The following is a 7,485-nucleotide window of genomic DNA, read 5'->3' on the forward strand; positions in this document are numbered from 1 at the left end:
GTAGGGCCAGCCATGTTGTTCTCTCTGTGGACTGGCTGCTCTACTCAGGAACATCATCATCACGGCCTGGTGGGCCAGTCTGTGCTCCACTCTCTCCTCCTGCCCCTTCATCTGCTCCCGTGTGCTCTGATCAAATATGTCCATCTCCCATAGCTGCAGGGTCAATGTCGTCCTTTGGAACAAGTTCTTTTCGGGGGAGGGGCAGGAATCCACTTAATTTATGGTGCTGGGGCCAGCCTCCCAGACCTCTCCACCGGTTCCGTCCTCCACGCCGGGATATTGCATTCACACCTTGCGACACTGGGTTGAAGTCTGGTCCCACTTTCCCTGTGGAGATATAAACCATACCCTCCCCCTGGGTGGATTAATGCCCCATTTCTGTCATGCTGATTGTACTTACCTCAGGGGACTCATGTTGTACCTGTCCCTTTGGGTCTGGCTTACCTCGCTTAACATAATTCCTTCCAGCTCTTCCCATGAAATAACGTGTTTCATGTGCTCATCGGTGCTTTTTAGTGCTGCATAATACTCCATTGTGTGTATGTGCCAAAGTTTGCTAATCCACTCGTCTATCGATGGAAACTTAGGCTGTTTCCAAGTCTTTGCTATTGTGAATTGTGCCGCAATAAACATTGGAGCGCATATGACTGGTCGTGTTTTATTTGCTGCTTCAACCGGGTATATGCCCAGTAGAGGGATGGCTGGGTCGTAAGGTAGATCAATTTCCATTTTCTTTAGGTATCGCCAGATTGCTTTCCACAGTGTCTGTACAAATCTGCACGACCACCAGCAGTGGAGGAGGGTTCCTATTTCACCACAGCCCCTCCAACACTTGTTGCTCTCTGATTTACTGATCTGGGCTAGCCTGAGGGATGTTAGGTGGTATCTCATGGTTGTTTTGACTTGCATTTCTCTTATGGCAAGGGACTTCAAATATATAGGAGGTTGGGGAAATAGATCTTTGTGTCTATATTTATAGGTCAAGTATTAAGTTGGCGGAAGGACCTTGGGCCTCTACTCAAACACTCCCTCTATGCATGAATACCTTCTTTTATTAAATTGGAACTCTATGATGCTCACTCTCCCGACACAACGGCTGGAGCCAAAGTGGGTGAACAAGTAAATGTGGTGAAGAAAGCTGATGGTGCCCGGCTATCAAAAGAGATAGTGACTGGGGTCTTAAAGGCTTGAAGAGAAACAAGCGGCCATCTAGCTCAGAAGCAACAAAGTCCACATGGAAGAACACACCAGCCTGTGTGATCGAGTGGTCCCAAAGGGATCAGTTACCAGGCATCAAAGAACAAAAAATCATATCATTGACTGCACACCTCCATGATAGGATCGCTGAAGACAAATGGGTGCACAAGCAAATGTGGTGAAGAAAGCTGATGGTGCCCGGCTATCAAAAGAGATAGTGTCTGGGGTCTTAAAGGCTTGAAGGTGAAAAAGCGGCCATCTCGCTCAGAAACAAATAAGCCCACATGGAAGAAGCACACCGGCCAGTGCGGTCACGAGGTGCCCAAGGGACCAGATATAAGTCATCATGCAAAAAAAAAAAAAGATATAAGTGTGTGTATGTATGTGTATATATGTGTATATGTATATATGTATGTGTATATATATATATTATATTAAATGAAGGGGGAAGTGCAGAGTGGAGACCCAAGGCCCAAGTGTCGGCCAATGGAGATCCCCTCATAGAGGGGTTTAGGAGAGGAGATGGGTTAATTAGGGTGTGAGGTAGTATCGATGAAGAACACAGCTTTCCCCCAGATACTGGATGCTTCCTCCCCCCAACTACCATGATCCGAATTCTACCTCGCAGGGCTAGATAGGACAGAGGCTGTACACTGGTACATATGAGGGTTGGAGGTACAGGGAATCCAGGGTGGATGATACCTTCAGGACCAACGGCCTGAGGGACGATGCTGGTAGAGTGGAGGGTGAGTGGGTTGGAAAGGGGGAACTGATTACAAGGAGCCACATGTGACCTCTTCCCTGGGAGAGGGACAGCAGAGAAGGGGCGAAGGGAGACCCCGAATAGGGCAAGATATGACAAAATAATGAGGTATAAATTACCAAGGGCATATGAGGGAGGGGGGAAAGGGGAGGGAGGGGGCGAAAAAAAAAGAGGACCTGATGCAAGGGGCTTAAGTGGAGAGCAAATGCCTTGAGAATGATTGGGGCAGGGAACGTATGGATGTGCTTTATACAATTGATGTATGTATATGTATGGATTGTGGTAAGATTTGTATGAGTCCCTAATAAAATGTAAAAGAAGAAAAGAGAAAAAAATGATTAGGGCAAAGACTGTACAGATGTGCTTTATACAATTGATGTATGTATATGTATGAACTGTGAAAAGAATTGTATCAGCCCCAATAAATTGTTAAAAAAAAGAATAAATTAATTTTTTTAAAAGAAAAAAAAATCATGAAGTTTTAAGCAGTTAAAACCTGGAGAGAAAACATATTTAAAACGTAAAGGATGATCATGGTTGATCAATGAAGAGTGAAATTAGCCAAAGAGGTAATTTACTAATGAACAAACCTGGTCTGATAATTGAGATTAACAGAAAAAGTGTCATCAAGTATTACATTTTCTAATGGAGCAAATACAGAGAACACAATGGCAGGCTGTGGGCTGTAAGTGTGCCCTCATTTGATGTTAAATATCATCCCATTGTCTCTTATTTTCCTTGAGGTTCCCCATTCTCTTTAGGTTAAGTTCTTACTTGCTACCCTTTAAATGAATATTTGCCTGTGTGCATCTCTGTGTGTGTGCACGCGTGTGCATGTGCATGTGTGAGCAAAGATGTTCCTGGGGCTCCCAAGAATTAGCTAAGAATGCCTCCCTACAGCAACTTAGAGCAATCCACCTAGGGTCTAATCTGCCTTCAGCTGGACTAAACCAAGGATGGCTACATTATGTTGATTTACTAATCATGCTGAAGTAATTAAGTAATTACAGCTGATTGTGATTTAACTGCTTTATTTTTCAGCTCACTCTCAGGACCCATGTGAGGCAGATAATTCAAGGTGCTGAAATTGGGGTGGATCGATCTCAGATCAGGCTGTGCTGTGTGGAAAGACAGTGGATCATCCGTGCTTGGATGTTTTGTGTGTCCTAAAGGTAAGAGACCCTGGAACCTGAGCAGGGGGACCTATATTATGATAAATATTCTCAACCAGTAGACATGTAAGACAGGCTCAGGGATGAACAAGGTGTTTGCCTCTGTAAGTCCCTGGGGTTGAACTCAAAGGTATTAATTTCCAGGCCAGCATCAGAGAGAGCTTGGTCTGCTGTTGTTATCAGGAGTAACTCTTCGAGGACTTAGGTCTTCAGAAGTGAAGAGCCCAGTGTGCTGTGAGTAGGAATTCCTGGCACTGGACACACAGGGTGCCCCTGAAACTGATGTCTTTCCAGCTTGGGGGGGAAGATAGAGTTCCTACTTGCAGTGTATCTTGTGAGCTTAAGATGTTAGCTCACGAGACTCCAAGACACATGGACCCAAATATTTTAGGGTTGCAAGCTCTCACTATTAAAGGGGGTGTGCAAATTCTTCCTCTTATACACCCTTTTTGACTCAAGCAATTCTGCTGGGAAGATGAGAATCACAGAATGCCAGGTTATTAGCTTGCACTGAGGGAGGACTTGAGTAGAGGCCCAATGCCTTTGATTTTTAAATGTTCCTATTTTGTTTCTGTGCCTACTTAGACAGTTGACCCTCCTTTCTGTCAAAGGGCTTATTACAGTGCTAATTTTCTCATGTAAAATGGGCTCTGGGACAAATTTCAATTCAACATGGTATATAATCATTTTAATATGTTGTCTGAATCTGTTCCAAATATTTTAAAGAAATTTTAGTGTGTATACATTTTCAGTATTGGGTTACAGTTTTCTTTCAGTATCATTATCTAACATTGGTGTCAGAGTATTTACTGGTCTGATAGAAAGTATTGGTAACCAAGGACTCAAGTAGAAAGAAAATGTGTTGATAATGATGATGGCAACAACTGTACTAATGTGCTTGATACAGGGGATGTATATATGGATTGTGATAAGAGTTGTACGAACCCCAGTACAATGATTTTTTAAAAGAAAGTATTAAAGTAGTGGTAAGTGTCCTCTCACAAATATTGTTATATCTACACTCAATAACTTGAACTTCATACCATCTTAGTACTCTGTATTAAGCTTTAATCTATGGTCTGTTTATGCTAGAAGTTTCTCCTGGAATTTTACTTCAATTCAATTGATTATAGCCCTTGCAAGCAACCTAAAACTCATTCTACTACCATTGATTCCATGAACTGGCTGGACCCTCTGATCTTCCAGCTGACTCCTCATTCTAGAGGACTACATGATTTACACTCCCCTTGCCAGGAAAATAGTCACTAACACCTAATCATTGTGTGATGCCCACAAAACAGAGCCCCAGTTTGGGAAAATACTCTGCCATATGACATGCTGTATGGATCTTAGAAAATGTCCTACAGCTCACCTCCAGAAGAATGTTATAAATCAACAAGGGGCAGCAATTTCTCAGTGATTTTTGCATCACCTTGGTTTTGCATCACCTTTATTTTATTAGTTTTTTTTAAATAAAAGAAACCCATTCCTTTTTCTTTTTTTTAAGGAAAACTTGACTTGCTTTATTTAGCTTCCAATTTCTGGGAGGCTCAAGAATTAGGATCATTCTGGACAACAAAAGACAACAAGACTGTGCTTACAGAGCTCGTTCTGCCATTTCTGCCTGTAGGACCACCGTTTAATTGTCGCCCTCCCTGTGACATGGTGTACACATCTGATAGTCAAAGTACAGTATACTCTACAACCGAGCACCACATTCTGTAACTCAACAAGCAAAGGGAGCACACGCAATGTCAGCATCTGGCAGTATTATTTGGAGAGGAAAAAAGGTAACTAAAATGAGTTTAAATTAACACCATTAAATCACATCTAATATTTGATACTACATGATTCAATTATACAAAATGTGTTGACAAAAAAGAATACAACCAAAATTAAGATAGCAAACAAAACCTATATAATGTTTTTTGTACAGGAAAATACTTTTGAAGTTTGCATGTAACTGCCCATTCTTTTACAGATAATATAGTGCAAGCAAAGTTATCAACCTCCAGAAAAATCACACAGCATTACTAAGCATATCCCCCAAAAGTGTACAATATGCACACTTGGAGAATACAAAATTTAAAAAATTGTAAGCAACAGGTGAGATCCATATTTATAAAAATGTGAAAAGAAGTCCCGTTTTTAGCACTGTCATATAACGAATTGTCTTTTGATGCGAAGTTCATGAACTGTTCGCCTGCTGGGAGCACACTTTACAAAAACACTTTTTTTTTTTAAACGAGATTACGGAGCAAGATAGGGTACCTTAACAATGTCACCTTAATAAAGTTTGTGTTTTTAAAATGTTTACTACTTTATCAAAACATGTTCCTTAGGTATGTAGGATTCATGTTTTAAAATCTTTCCTGGAAACAATCTACAAAGGAGAGGCGCGTTGTCTTCCAGTCACTTCTGGAAGAGACTTCTGGGGCTGAGAAGGAGCTTCCTTCTCACGGTTTCTCACTGGTTGTTTTTGGCCTTAGCGTGTATTAAGGTGTGAGATTTCAGGTTAGTCGACTCAGCAAACTTCTTGTTCACCTAGGGCCTGTCTCCCGCGTGGATCTGCACGTCTGTGCGCAAATTGAAGTCCAGGGAAACCGCTTCCCACAGCCTTCGAACTTATACTGAAAGGGTTTGTCTCCAGTACGAAGCAGTTGGTGTCGTTTGGCTTTGAGCTCTTGACAAAAGCCTTGCCGTACTCGGCATAGATGTGGACGCGGGGCCGTGGGTGTGCAGGTGACTCCTCCTGGCTGAGCTGTCCCTGAGCACCTTTGGGCAGCCTTTGTGAGGGCAAGCTATTGTTCTCGGAGCATCATCTTCTTGAATTTTTCTTGGCTTCATTCTGGCAAATTCTGCCAACTGTTTGGGGTCCGAGAGGTTGATGCCGGGGATCCCTCCGGGCGGGAGCATCTTTCCCATCATGTACTCCGATTAGTCAGGAGGGGAGTTCTCCCCAATGATCTGCTCCCCAGCCAGTCTCATGGTCAAGACCTTTTTTTCATCTGACAACCATAGGGTGACAGAGAACTGGTCCTCCAGCGTCTTGATTGATCTGCACCTGCTCATGCTCCCACTTCTTGTTGCCCACGTCCCCCCTGCCGGTGCCGCCGCCCCACGAGAGCTGTCCCTACCGCTGCTCTTGCGGCCGATGTAGTCATCGTCATCCTCTTCACCAATGCTGGCCGGCGCTGGAACTGGGATCGGGATCTGGCCCTCGAAGCCTTCCTCGACGCCGACCACCAACTCATGTGTCTGCACCAGGATCGCCTCCTGGTGGTGTTGCACCTGGCTCGGGTCCACGGTGACCGGCAGCTGTAGCGCAATCATGGACTGCTGCTGCTGGTGGTGATGGTGGTAGCCGGTGTGCCCATGGCCGCTCCTGCCACCGCGATCGCCCCAGTCCTCGTCCTCCTCGCCCACCACCGTGGTCTCGATGGTCTCCACCGGGATGGTCTCTACCTCGATCTCAGACAGCTCCACGATCTCGGTCGGCATCTCCGGGAGGTCCACGGCGCTGTAGAGGGTGTTGCCTGAGGCCATGGCTCCGGGCTCCGGGCTGTACGAGGAGGTGTCCCGCAGCGGGGAAGGAAGGCAGAGGGAAGAACGCAGTGAGTGGGCAGGGCCCATTCCTTCTTTTAAACTAGAACTTAAATTCCAGTGAATGTCTTCTGAGCTTTTGGGCATTTGATGGCATGGAAATAACTTTTGTAAACATAACTATTTAGCATTTTGTGCACGCCTTGGGTGTTGATCAGTAATTTCTGAGGCTCTTGCTGTTGATAGTTCTGATGGAGTCCATTCTATCTTACAGGGACCTTGTGCACAAGGGAATGAAACTCAGCCCACCCCAGCGGCATCCTCACAGTTTAGGATGAACTCATTGCTTCAGTCACTGTGTCAATCCATGTAGTCCAGGGATTCCTATTTGTCACTGCCACTTTACTTTACCAAACAAAACATCCTTCTCCACGGACTGGTGACTTCGGACAACATGTCCAAAGTATTTAATGTGAGCTCTCACTTCCTACCCTCTAACTAGCATCCTGGCCTTACTTCTGCCAAAACAGATTTGTTTGCCTATTTGAAGGCCCATGCACTGCAATTCAACCACATTGATTCTTCTTATTTCTCCCTTATTCGATGTCCCACTTCTATATGCATATGTGGTAATCGGCAATGCCATGGTTTGGGTCAGATAAACCTAGTCCTCAAAGTAACATCATTACTTTGCAACACTCTAAAGAGGCCTTGTTAGGCAGATTTATCCAGTATAATGCATCTATTGATCTATTGAACTTATTATCACCTTTTAGTTGTTTTGTAATTTTCCATAAGCTGACAGTCTTT

At 44.1% G+C, this 7,485-nt stretch overlaps 1 pseudogene; it reads right to left on the reverse strand.

Moving 5' to 3' along the window:
- Nucleotides 1–5,598: 5,598 nt before the first annotated feature.
- On the reverse strand, nt 5,599–6,678 carry LOC142430546 (transcriptional repressor protein YY1 pseudogene; annotated as a pseudogene).
- Between the last annotated feature and the right edge of the window lie 807 nt (nt 6,679–7,485).

The sequence above is a fragment of the Tenrec ecaudatus genome, chromosome 17, assembly GCF_050624435.1.
Source record: "Tenrec ecaudatus isolate mTenEca1 chromosome 17, mTenEca1.hap1, whole genome shotgun sequence".
Classification (NCBI taxonomy): Eukaryota; Metazoa; Chordata; class Mammalia; order Afrosoricida; family Tenrecidae; genus Tenrec; species Tenrec ecaudatus.